General features: G+C 42.2%; 1 protein-coding gene across 1 annotated transcript in view; it reads left to right on the forward strand.

The window, feature by feature from the left end:
• USP47 (ubiquitin specific peptidase 47) overlaps window positions 1-12,814 on the forward strand; it is a 3,572,488-nt gene that overhangs the window by 1,669,496 nt on the left and 1,890,178 nt on the right. The window lies entirely within an intron of this gene.

Here is a 12,814-nt window from a genome sequence, read left to right on the forward strand (position 1 = left end):
TATCTGGTGTCTCTGGACCTCAAGGATGCCTATCTTCTTTGTTGCTTCCTGGCATTTTCAGTTCTCTGCCTTGACCTTTGGCCTTTCTACTGCAGCAAAGGTATTCACCAAATGCCTCATTTCTGTTATTGCTTTTTGCAGGCTAAGGGGGATCCACATCTTTCCCTACTTGGACGGCCTCCTGTTTCAGGCAAACTTTCCAGAGATTTTGTTGCAAAATCGCAGTTTTACAGTTTTCCTTCTGCAGAGCCTGGGGTTCACTGTAAATTTCAAAAAGTCTGTTCTTCTCAGGATCATGTTTTTTGGGGTGCAAGATCCATACAGTTCCTATGCTGGCATCCCTGCCTCCTCCCAAGGCCCTAACTCTCATTTCCTTCTTTCAGTCCCTTCTTCCTCTGGCTTCAGTTACAGCCAAGGAATTTCTGAAAGGTCTGGGGTTCATGGCTTCCACCATTCCTATGCTCCCTGTTGCCTTACTCCACATGCAAAAACTTGAGTGGTTCCTAAAGTCAGTTTGGCTTCAGCATTCTCCTCCCCTCAAATTCTTAGTTCATCTTCTTCCACGTCTTCAATTAGAACTTCAGTAGTGGATTCAGCAGCTGACTCTCAATCCAGGGCTCCCTTTTCATCCACTTCTTCCCTCTCAGGAGCTGTTCACAGATGCTTCAGACATGCAATGGGGAGCAGCATTCGGCTCCCTAAGATGCAGGGAGTCTGGTCACCACATCAACAGAAAGACCATATCAACGTCATAGAGATGAGAACTCCTCTGCTGGCTCTTTAAGCTTTTCATTCTGTGTTATACCCAGATCCTCTCAAGGTGTTTACAGACAATACCAAGGTGATATTGTATGCCAACAAATGGTGGGGAAGGTCTTATTTTTTTTTCTGGTTAGAACTGTTAGTGTGGGAACTAGCTGTCCAGTATCAAGTGACTCTTCAGGCAGTTTACATTCCGTCACATCAAAACATTGTGACAAACTCTCTGAACAGGTCAATAACTCAATCCCATGAATGGATGCTTCACGGGGATGTGTTATTGAACATTATCCACCAGTGGGGTACTCCTCAAATGAATCTTTTTGCCTCCACTCTGAACAGACAACTTCCAATATTTTGTGCTAGAGTCCCAAGTTCTCTGATTTGGAAAGTGGACTTCCTGTCTTTTTCTTGGAAGGAGATGTTTCTTTGTCTTTTCTCCCATTCCACTCTTTTCAAAAGTATTGCTCAAAATGCAGCAGGATGCTCCCAAAATCTTGCTGGTGACTCCCTTTTGGCCGAGACAGCATTGGTTCCCTTTTCTTCTGCATTTAGCCAAGGGCAGTCATCACAAGTTACCTCACAGGGTGGACCTACTCCCACAAGACAAGGGATTTTCGTCCATCCCCACCTGTCCACTTTTCAGGTGATACTGTGGGTGATGGAATTTTGATTCCACGTAGACACCTTTTTTCTGAGGATGTGCTTAGGGTCCTGCAGGAGGCCAGGAAACCCACTACTAGGAAATCCTATTTATCCAAATGGAAGAGGTTTTCTGTTTAGTGTTTTTCTCGTAACCTGGATCCACTTACTGTGGATGTTCCTTTGGTTCTCTCTTATCTGTGTGAACTGCTCAGTGCTGATTGTCTTATTTTTCTGTAAAGGCCCAGTTGTCAGCTATCTTTGCTTGTTTGCCTTTATCACAGCCTTTAGTTTCTAGATTTGAAGCTAAACAATTCCTTAAAGGCATCCTTCATATTAGGTGTCCCAAGAAGCCTGTTCCTCCTCCATGGGATCTTAAAATTGTTCAAGAAGGTGACCCAGGCTCCTTTTGGCATGCTGCTTCAGCTTCCTTGCAGCACTGTATTTTGTTAGCTCTTACTTTTGCCAGACTGGTGTCTGAGCTTCAAGCCCTTATGGCTTGTCCTCCTTTTTTGGTGTTTCATAAGGACAGGGTGTCCCTTCGTGGTAATCCTTTTTTTGCCCAAAGTGTTGAATGAGTTGTTTCGTAATCAGTCTATCCATTTACCCACTTTTTTCTCTTCTCTGCTATCTGAGAAGGTGCTGCACACTTTGGATGTGCATAGATAATGCAGATTTTATTTGGATAAGACTAAGGCTTTTCGTAAAACAGATCAGCTCTTTGTTTCCTTTCATCCTAGGCCCTTAGGACCGGCTTTGTCCAAGCAAACTGTTTCTTCTTGGATTTCTAAAGCCATTTATTTTTGTTGTTCGTTTCATGGTAAGAGCCTTCCTTCTTCTGTTAAGGCTAACTCTACTAGAGCTATGGCTTCTTGTGCTTTTTTCAAGGGTTTGTATACCAACCCTGTTACTGAGGTAGCTACCTGGACTTCGGTGCATGCATTCACCAAGCACTACAAGTTGAATGGAATTTCCAGAGCTAAAACTGGTTTTGCTAGGGTCATCCTTCATGGGTTCTTAGAGGTCTCTGCTGGTCCTTCCTCCTCCCTTTCTTCTTCCTGAGCTTTGGCACTTTCCCTGTTGTAATGATTACTGCACCAGTATAGAGAAGGACATAGTGCAGTTGTGTAAGATCTTACCATAATGGTAGCGATCCTTCTCTTCACTGTTGCAGTATTCACTCCCCTTCCCCCCGGTTCTTTTCTCTTCTGGATGTACTGATTACCTCTATACTGCTTGGACTGGTGCTCCTACTGTGACTGTCAATTCTGAGGATAGTACGTCCAGACTTCAGCTTTATGCCATACACAATGCGAGGAGCATGTGTAATGTACAGCATACCTTAAAGCAACCTAAAGGCTTTGGTATACTGGCCGGACATTGGGCCACCCTTCACAGGGGATCGCTATTGTAATGAATACTGCAACAGTGAAGAGAAGGACATCTGCTATTATGGTAAGATCTTACACAACTGCACTTTCTGTCTGCAGGAAGAAGTCCACTGTTCTGCCATCTGCTACTTCCCTTTCTTATTTCCTTCACTTCATCCGGAACTGGCGAGAGGAGGAAGTGGTGCTTTATGAGATGAAGAGGGAGGGTTTAGCATATTAGGGAAGTTTTGTACACAGAGCAGTTCTGACGCATGAAATTTAAGCATTGTTGATTCCTGTGCCAAAGATCCATCATTATGGTAGCTGCATATACCTTTTGTCTTTTAGAGGGTTCAGGCGAAATATAAACATTTGTACAAAAGTTGTGTGACTTGCCCTTCTGAGTCTGACTTAGCCTAACAGTTGTAAAAGGACAGCAGTTCATTGCACTCTGTGGGACTAGTGGAATCATTGACGGATTTGGTGATATTTTGCATGTCTGCTACGCTGGACATTATGGGTATATTTTATCAGGCCCATGCAATGCAATTACCAGGGAAAAAAAATGTCTCAAGATATTCTTGATTTTCTGTTAGGGAAAATGTCTAAACTGATGTTAATATTCTTTGAAGGCTGGCACAGATGTTAAAAAGCAGGTCTGTGGACACATTTTATGCCAGTTTCAGAGCTGTTTCTTGTGATATTATTTTAGATGGTATGCATGGCCTTCCCTGAAGGTTTTAAGGGACATCTTTTTGGTAAATAAGAGTTTGTTGTTTAGAGCCCTTTCCTGAAAGGTTTAAAAAATAATCACAGAATGTATGACTATGAAGAAATGTGAAACTGATGATTTCACTTTAGAACTGCTAAGAACCCAACTGACCACAGCTCCATTTCAGGTGAAGACAAGGAATAGAAGACAGTATTCCAATGAAATAACTGTATTCGGTTAAGCACTTTCTTCTCCTACTAGAGACTTCCTCAGAAGAAATGCACTGTGAAAACCCAGCCCTTAAATACCCATTCTTTAATAACATTAATTACCTCAATGAATTTTAAAAACAATTTTTAAAAAAATATATACATGCAACCAACATTGATTTCACTTTAATGACCTTGCCTTTGAGTCCTTTGGTTGGGTTCCACAAGTCAAACTTTGACATTTTTTTTTCCTTGGAAGTTCCCAGGAAAGTACATAACTTATCTACATGACAGCATGCATTCCCCAGCCATTTTTGCCACTTACACACATAGATAGAGCCTTAATGTCTTTAGTAAAAGTTCCCGCTTTCATGAGCTTTTTTTTTTTTTAATAAGTTCTTTGGGGCATTTGCAGTTCATTTGAATCTTGCACCATGTGTCAGAAGGAGAGCTTGTGACATGACTTTAAGGAGAATCTGTCTTGTAGTATCATGGGGACCCTGGAATGTTTTCACTGGATATGTTTGGAGGACTAGAAAAGGCATAGTCCTCCTTTATAGGTACATCAGAAACTTGTGTAGCCTTGTAGCCCTCACAGGCATAGAGATCATCTTTGTCTTGTGAGGATTTGAGAGTATTCCTTCATCTGTATCAGAAAAAAACAGAGGCATGACCCTTCCCAGCTTCCACTCTCATCCCTCAGTCAGTAGGCTTGGGATCGGGGCCATTCGGTCTACTCTTGGGAAGCAGCCTTTCAAGTCACCTGATTGCAGAGTGGGTGTATACAAGGTCAAGGTTTCTTATCAAAACCAACAGGGTTGGTCTTTTTCAGTTGAAAGAGGGTAATTGAGTGAGTCAGTGCTGGAGACCACAGCCAAAGCATGAAATGTCAAACTCTTTGATTCTTGATGTGGGAGCATGTGGCACAAGTGTGAAAGCTCACCCTTGAAGGCTTTGTTTATTTGCCATTGTCAGACAACATGCAGACCTTTTCCTCATTTATTTTGCTTCTAATGTGCTTGAGTTCGATTACAGGTCCGAGTCTGTCTGAATAGTGTGTACTGTGTACTTGACTAAACCTGTGCAAAGTCTCTTGTTCATAGTAACTGAAGGTAGTAAAGATGTTCTTCATGTTTCACTGTTGCAATCATCACACTTGAGTTATCTGCCTGCAGGTAGCCCTCAGTCGGCCCGAATACCAGAGTCTTGGGATTTCTGCATTGGATGCTGTCGCCACATCCATGATGTTAGGTCATTAGGGGTATAAAACATGCAGCCGACGCCATTACATCAACGTTTCTTGCCACGTGGGAGCCCAAAGCAAAAGCAGTTTGCAAGTTCCAGTCGGCAGCTACCTGATATTTTTGTTTTTCGAGTTTCAAACCTGAAGTCTTCTAAAGCTAAGTACCCCGTTGGGGATCCTTTTTTCTTGCTCTAATTGATGTCAGAAAAAGTTAACAATTGTCTTGTCTATGGAAAGCAAATACCTCTCAGAGATTTTCATTCTTACTGCATCACCTGTTTAGGCCCAGACCACGACGTCCCTCGCTGTCGGTTATGTGCCTTATTCAACGCCCAAGCTATTTGTTGTCGGGCTATTTGTGTCTCTAAATTCTTCCGCTCTCGTTCTCTATGTTCCAAAATGGCTTTGGTAAGCCATCCGACTACTGATCTTCCGGAAAAATGCAAAGATAAAGACAGAGACAGACTGCATAGGTCCAAAACTGCTGACTATGCTTCCATTAAGCTTGTCGCCAATTTGCCAGTACTCAGTGAGGTGCCTTTGGCACCCCCTGTTACCCTCTTCTACAGATTCGCAGGCCTCTACTGAGACCCATTCGGAGACAGGTATGCCGCGAGATGCTTCTTCGACTATGGAACCTGCTGATGTCTCTACCGTGGATGTGTCCGGAGCCGCTGTGCAGGCACCGGCTTCTGATGTTGTATTCAGACCTTCTGATGTTCTTATCAAACCGACTACTTCATTAATGGCTAAATCTACCGAATTTCCCAGGCCCAGAGGTCACACTACGCCTAGGAAACCAACGACCAAAGCACATTCTCAAGCTCTCGAGCCACAGAAGCAAATGCTTAGAATGGCTGAAGACCTTATTACTTTAATTAGGGGAAGCCAGCCTTCCCCCCTCTAAAAGACAAAGAACTGATTTTCCTTCTGATTCTTCAGACCATGAGTCTGATGACTCTGACCCCTGTGATTACGAGGACATACCTTTATCTACGTATGAGGACTCCGATGCAGAGGATTCAATTCCCTCAGCCCCCCCCCCCCCCAAGGACCTTTCTTTCGGTGAAATCTTGCATACTCTAAAAGAGCATTGCTGCTGGGAATGCCAGGACTACCTGCACACCAAAAAGAGATTCAGGGAATTTTTAGACTTGCCTCAGCATAGGCCTCTAGCTATTCCCCCTGTCCTGGATGTTGTAGGTGATGTTTTCATGGAATCCAGCCTTTACCCCTGATGCTTTACCACCTGCTCCTAGAAAGCCTGACAGATATTACAGAGTACCTGACTCTCACAAATTTCTCTTTAAAAATCCCACTGCGGATCCAGAGACCTTTTCCCAGGGACCTAAAGGTATTAAGGCTTCTACAGCCAAAAACCCTACCCCTTCGGACAGGGATTCTAGGGCTCTAGACAGATGGGGTAAGAAGGTATATACCTCTGCAACTCTTGCCATCAGGGCTTTAAATTTCCAGTTTCACATGTTGAAGTACCCGCAGCATATTACTGATCTAATTAAACAAAAAAATGTTGTTGATTCCTGATTGTGCAGAAAATAACAACTTACAAGACTTAATGCATTCTGCAAACCAAGTTAGTAAACATACTTTGCAGTGTGGTTTTGATGCCTTAGAAGCATCTTGCAGTGCTGCGGTCACTGGGTTTGTTCTGAGAAGGCATACTTAGCTGAAGGAACAAATCTTGCCAGACCATGTCAAGGCAAAATTACTTAATGCTCCATTAAACCAAGAATGTTTGTTTGGCTCTAAAGCAGAAGAAGTTCTTAAAAAGATGGAGGAAAAAGCTAAATCAATGCAAACTAGTTAAAGATTTCTTACAGGTACAGCCACCTAGATTCAGTAGACATTGGCCTTCAGAAAACTAGTCCTTTCCAGTCCCTTCCAGACCTTCTTAGCCCAAACCCAGGGGCAGCAGACCACAAAGACTACAGTCTCAGGATATGCACAGATCTAAACAATGGAGTGCTCCCTCCTCAAAAACTGAGAGTGGTAAGCCAGCACCCTATGGAAAAAGTTCACAATGACTTGTTCTTAATCCTTCTTAGTCATGCCCAAGTAGTTGCACCCCTAGGAGGAAAACTCACCCTGCATGCAAAAAACTGGGAGTATATTACCCAGGACCGATGAGTCTTAAACATTGTATTCCAGGGATACAGATTCAATTTCCACTCTCTGCCAACCCCAAGCGGATTGCCAGACCTTCCTTCAAACCTGTGGACAGAGGCCCAAAAGCAAGTACTTTCTCTTCTCAGTATCAGGGCTATTCAACCTGTGCCAACAGAGCAAAAGGGACAAGGTTTCTACTCCAGGCTGTTCCTGGTGCCCAGGAAAGAGAACTCGTGGCACCCTATTCTGGATCTGTCAACCCTAAACACCTTCCTGGTGGTACCAAAATTTAAAATGCTTGTACTCCAGCAGCTCCTTCCTATGCTAGCCAAGGACTCCTGGCTAGTCACCCTAGACTTAAAAGAAGCTTATCTGCACATCCCCATAAGGGAATCTTGCAGGAAATATATTTCAGGGCAGGCTCTATGCACTATCAGTTCTCTGCACTTCCCTTTGGCTTATCTACTGTGCCCCCAGGTATTCACAAAGTGCCTGGCTGCAGCCATTGCTTACTGCAGGCAGAGAAATATTAAAATTTACCCATACTTGGACGATTGCCTGATTCAGGCGAACAGTCAAGAATTGCTACTTCGGCACCTGACGTTTGTAAAGAGACTCCTAACTTCTCTGGGGTATACCATCAACGAAAAGAAATCACATCTGGTACCCAGCCAAAAGATTGTATTCTGGGAGCAAGCTTGAACACAACTTCCCAAATGGCATTCCTCACTCCAGAAAAGTAGGTTTATTTGACAACTTATTTCAAACTACTGGCCACCCAAACCCAGCTATCTGCAAGAAAAATACTGCAAGCTGTAGGGTTCATGGCCTCATGTATTGTACTGATTCCATATGCGAGACTGCTTATTAGGAAACTTCAGTGGTACTTAAGCCTCTGGTGTCAACATTCCCAGGACTTGGAAACAGTGATTCGTGTCATTCCTTGCCTAAGGACAGAGTTCCTTTGGTGGGCAGAGATTTGCAACCACAACAAGGGACTCCCTTTATCACAACCTCCCGCTGTCCAAACTCTGACAACAGACGCATCAGACTATGCATGGGGGCCTCACATGGCAGGCAAATGCATTCAAGGCAAATGGAGCCCAGGACAAATTCACCTGTATATCAGTCAAAAAGAAATGTTAGCTGTACAGAATGCACTGACAGCCTTCAAATACCCTATCCTGCCAGGACAACTCCTGATGAAGACAGACAACACCACAGTTATGTGGTACATAAACAAGCAGGGGGAACTCACTCCTACCTTCTCTGCAGGTTAGCCATGGCTCTGTGGAACACAGCCTTAAGCAACAAGTGCACCTGCAAGCTCAATTCCTGCCAGGCAAACAAAATTCACTGGCAGACAACTTAAGCAGAAATTTAATGGACCCACACAAGTGGAAACTGAAACCAAACTCATTCAAACATCTAATACACAGGTGGGGGACACCAGAGGTGGACCTCTTTGCATCCCCCCAAAACCATCAACTAAACAAATTTTGCACCAGAATTCCCCACAGCCAAGCTTGGAAAGTGGATGCCCTATCCTTCACATGGGAAAACCCCTCAATCTATGCCTTTCCTCCCTCTGCCCCTTCTTCCAAAAGTATACCTCAAGATCAAACAGGACAGGCCAAGGACAATCCTTATTGCACCAGACTGGCCACACCAGCACTGGTACACACTCCTACGCAGTCTGGCAGCAATGCCGCCCTGGCACCTACATCAGACCTCCTCTTTGCTATTCCAGCAGGAGGGACAGATTTTGCATCCTCAGCTGCAAACCCTGAACCTGGCAGCTTGGCTTATTCCCTGAATACATCACCAGCAACCCTCAGCAAACAGCTGCTGTATGTTATCCTTGAGGCCAGGAGGCCCACTACTAGGAAATCCTATTCAGAAAAGTAGAATAGATACTGTTCTTAGAGCCAGTATCAAAGGAAGGACACAGCCATGCCCTCCTTGCCTTAAATCCTAGATTACCTAGCAGAGCTGCTCCACAAAGGCCTATCCTTTTAATCAGTTAAGATTCATGCCTTTGCCATCTCAGCTCATTACAGTACTGAGCCACCCCTCTTCTCTCACCCTCTGATCAAACAGTTCCTGAGAGGAGCTAACAATTTAAGACCCCCAAGGAGAGCTCCCACTCCTGCCTGGGACCTTAACTTTTTACTAAAGAAGCTCACGCTTCTCCCTTTTGAGCCTGCTGCTACAGCAGAGTTAAAATTCCTCTCTTGGAAAACAGCCGTACTGCTAGCCATCACTTCAGCAAGGAGAGTGTCTGAGTTACAGGCCCTTATGGCTGTGGAACCCTTCATTATCTTCCATGCGGACAGGGTTTCCCTCAGGACTTACCCATCTTTTATCCCCAAGTTGGTATCCAGTATGGCTTTAAACTAATCCAACGTAATACACCAATGGCCAGCAATTGCAATATATAAACACTTCATTAAAATAAAAGTAATAATTATTTATTAAACATGAAATTCAAACCGGTTTTGGCTAACCAGCCTTCATCAGTGAATAACATTTGTCATCCAATGTGATTAATGAGTATTTATACATGGTTCCAACCAATGAAAACACCAATGAAAACATAGTATAGTCCAAAAAGACAGTTCAAATAATCGAGAATGCAATGGCATCTGAATTTACGTATATATGTTTGAAATAATACAGTAAGGGCATTACAAAATATAATATTTCAAATGATATCAACATATAGTGTTCAATATAATATGTTATTTATAATTCCTGACATATTCCATCATACCAATGTTACCATATATCATTCAAAAACAGTAATATACATAAATGTAATAACATATAATAAAATAATATTAGAAAAGACCCAAGTGTAAAAACTAGTCTTGTTGATCCAAATAAATCCAAAAATCTCTATAGTTCGAAAATCCAATAAGACAACAAAGTTACCTGAGACCATTATCAAATAAATCATATTTGTGTGTATATCAACACAAATATATATATGGAATTAAATCTATATTTCAGCTTAGCCAATGGATACCTGTCATACATATTTATGTATTAAGCATATTTTTGTAGATGATCTCTGAAGTACAGGCTAACACAGAAGGTCTTTGGCTAATGAAGTTCGCAGATGACTGCAAACTAGGAGCCATAATAAAAACTCCAAAAGATGTGGACATCCTACAAAAGGGCCTCGCTGAGACAGATGCCTGGTGTCAAAGCCGTGACCTCAAGCTCAATGCCAAAAGGTGCATTGTCATCCCTTTTGGTAAAAACTCTGTACCCATGAACTACCACATAGGCGGTAGTCTACTTAACACCAAAAGTGTAATAAGAAACCTTGGGACACAGGGGGACAGTAGTCTTTCCTTTGATAATCACATCACCACAGTAGTCAGGAAATCCTTTTATGTGGCACACCTCATCACAAAAGGCTTCTCATCCAGGAAAAAAGAGGTCATTGTTCCCCTCTACTCGTCATTCATTAGACTCATTATAGAGTAAAATGCCCATTTTGGTATGTTCCTCACAAGACATCTACAACAACTGGAAAGGCCGCAGAAATACCTCACAAAGAGGATTACCGGCCTCAAACAGATGCCCTATGCAGACCATCTCAAAAAACTGCAGCTTTACTGTGTCGCATATCGCCTACTCAGAGGCTACCTCTGCCTAACACACAAAGCTGTGTCAAACCCAGAGCTTTTGGACATTCTCCATTTAAAGAAATCCCAATCGCTCCGAGCTACATGCTCTAAGGACCTAAACCTTGTCACCACAATAAACAGAGCATGCTGGAGGGATGGGTTCCTATCCCAGAGACTTCCCATACTCTGGAATAAACTACCTATCTATATCAAACAAACCTCCACATTAGCACTCTTCAAGAAAAATCTCGATGATTGGATGGAAGATAGGAAATTCACCCTGGGGATCACTTCTGTGGCTCTGCTCGACAGTGGCACAGGAAAATAATTTTCTTGGGTGGCGAAAGCCAGGGTACCTTTTGGCTAGGCTTATATAGGCCCCAGGGCCAATAGCCTAGTACCTACCTATGAACCTATGGACATGTCCAAACATAGTATTTCATTACTAACATATATTATTAATATGTATATATCAAATTAATATTTAATACATAGTTTGTACGGCATATCAACACTGTTAATAATAATGATATGGTCTTAAATAAATTTCATAACAATAACTTATAATTTCACCACTAGTATGCTCATATGCAAAAAATAAAATAAGAATGACATAACCACCTAAAGTAGATGCATGTATTGCCTATGTTATAATCATCAGACATTTTACAGGTGGTCATTGAGACCTGGGGGAATAGTGCCCCAAGATGAATAATCCAATACTTTTCTTTGTGATTCAGAATACTGTGCCAACCCTGTTGGTTGCTTCTATCCCCTATGATTTTATCAATAATCATAAACATGAATCTTGCATTAGTATGTTTAATAGTATGTCTATAGAGGGCATTGGTCTCTTTCTTGTTTCGAATATCACTTTTATGTTCATTCATTCGTATTCGGAGTGAATGTGAAGTTTGCCCTACATAAAAAGCTGAACATTGACAGGTGGCTAAATATACAATCTAACTGCTACTGCAGTTGCCAAAGACTCTTAGGTCATAAACTTTACTAGTGTTAGCACTAGTAAATTGTTTGAGTTTACTTACTTGTTGACATGAACCACAATGTCCACACAGAAAGGTACCCAAAAGTTGATCTCCAGTTATGGTCATTTGTTTATATATTGCACCCCCACTTTCCTTGTGCTTGTAATGGGAGAATAAGGCACCCAGTGTTTTACCCCGTCTGTATGAAAATTGACATTTAGGACCCAAAAGTCTCCTGAGTTCTTCGTTAGCCAAAAGTATGTTCCAATGGGTGTCCAGAATGTTTCTAATAACATTGTGATTTCGTCCATATGTTGTTACAAACCTAAGTGAGGATTCAACCCCTGTAGTTTCTCGTCTTTTGTATTGTAATAGTGTATTCCTGTCCTGATCGGTAGACCATTCACTTGCTCTAAGTATGTCAGATTCTCTATATCCCCTTTCCATAAACCTATTATAAAGATCCAGTTTCGCCTGATCAAAATCCTGTTTTGATGAGCTAATACGTTTAATGCGCATAAATTGAGATTTGGGTATGTTGCGGATGGTGTGGTGTGGATGCATACTAGAAGGATGAAGCAAGGTGTTATACTGTAGATATTTCCTGTATGTCTTTGTATTAAGGGTATTATCATTATTCCCATAAACTGTAACATCCAAAAAATCAATGGAGTCTCGATTAGATGTTACTGTAAACTCTATACCCCAAATATTTCCATTCAAATATTCCACAAACTCCTCTAAATATGCTAAATCTGCACACCACACCATCCAGCAATCATGCAAATATCTGCGCCATATGTAAATTTCAACCATGTACAGGTTATGGAGTGGATTATAGATCATGCATTCTTGAAAATATGCCATAAATAGGTCTGCATATATGGGAGCAAAAGATGCTCCCATAGCAGTCCCTTGGAGTTGCCAGTAGCATTCTCCTTGAAAATAAAAGACATTTTTATTGAGTACATGTTCCGCCATACATATGAGTAATGTATTGAATCCAGGTGGATATAGAGCTGATTGTTCAAGCCAATATTGCAGAGCCTGCAGGCCAGCCCAATGGGGTATGTTTGTGTATAAGGATTTAACATCCAAAGTACACATGAGCCAATGTGGCTCCAGTTG

This window comes from Protopterus annectens, chromosome 9.part0, assembly GCF_019279795.1.
Source record: "Protopterus annectens isolate FY-2018-M chromosome 9.part0, PAN1.0, whole genome shotgun sequence".
NCBI lineage: Eukaryota > Metazoa > Chordata > Ceratodontiformes > Protopteridae > Protopterus > Protopterus annectens.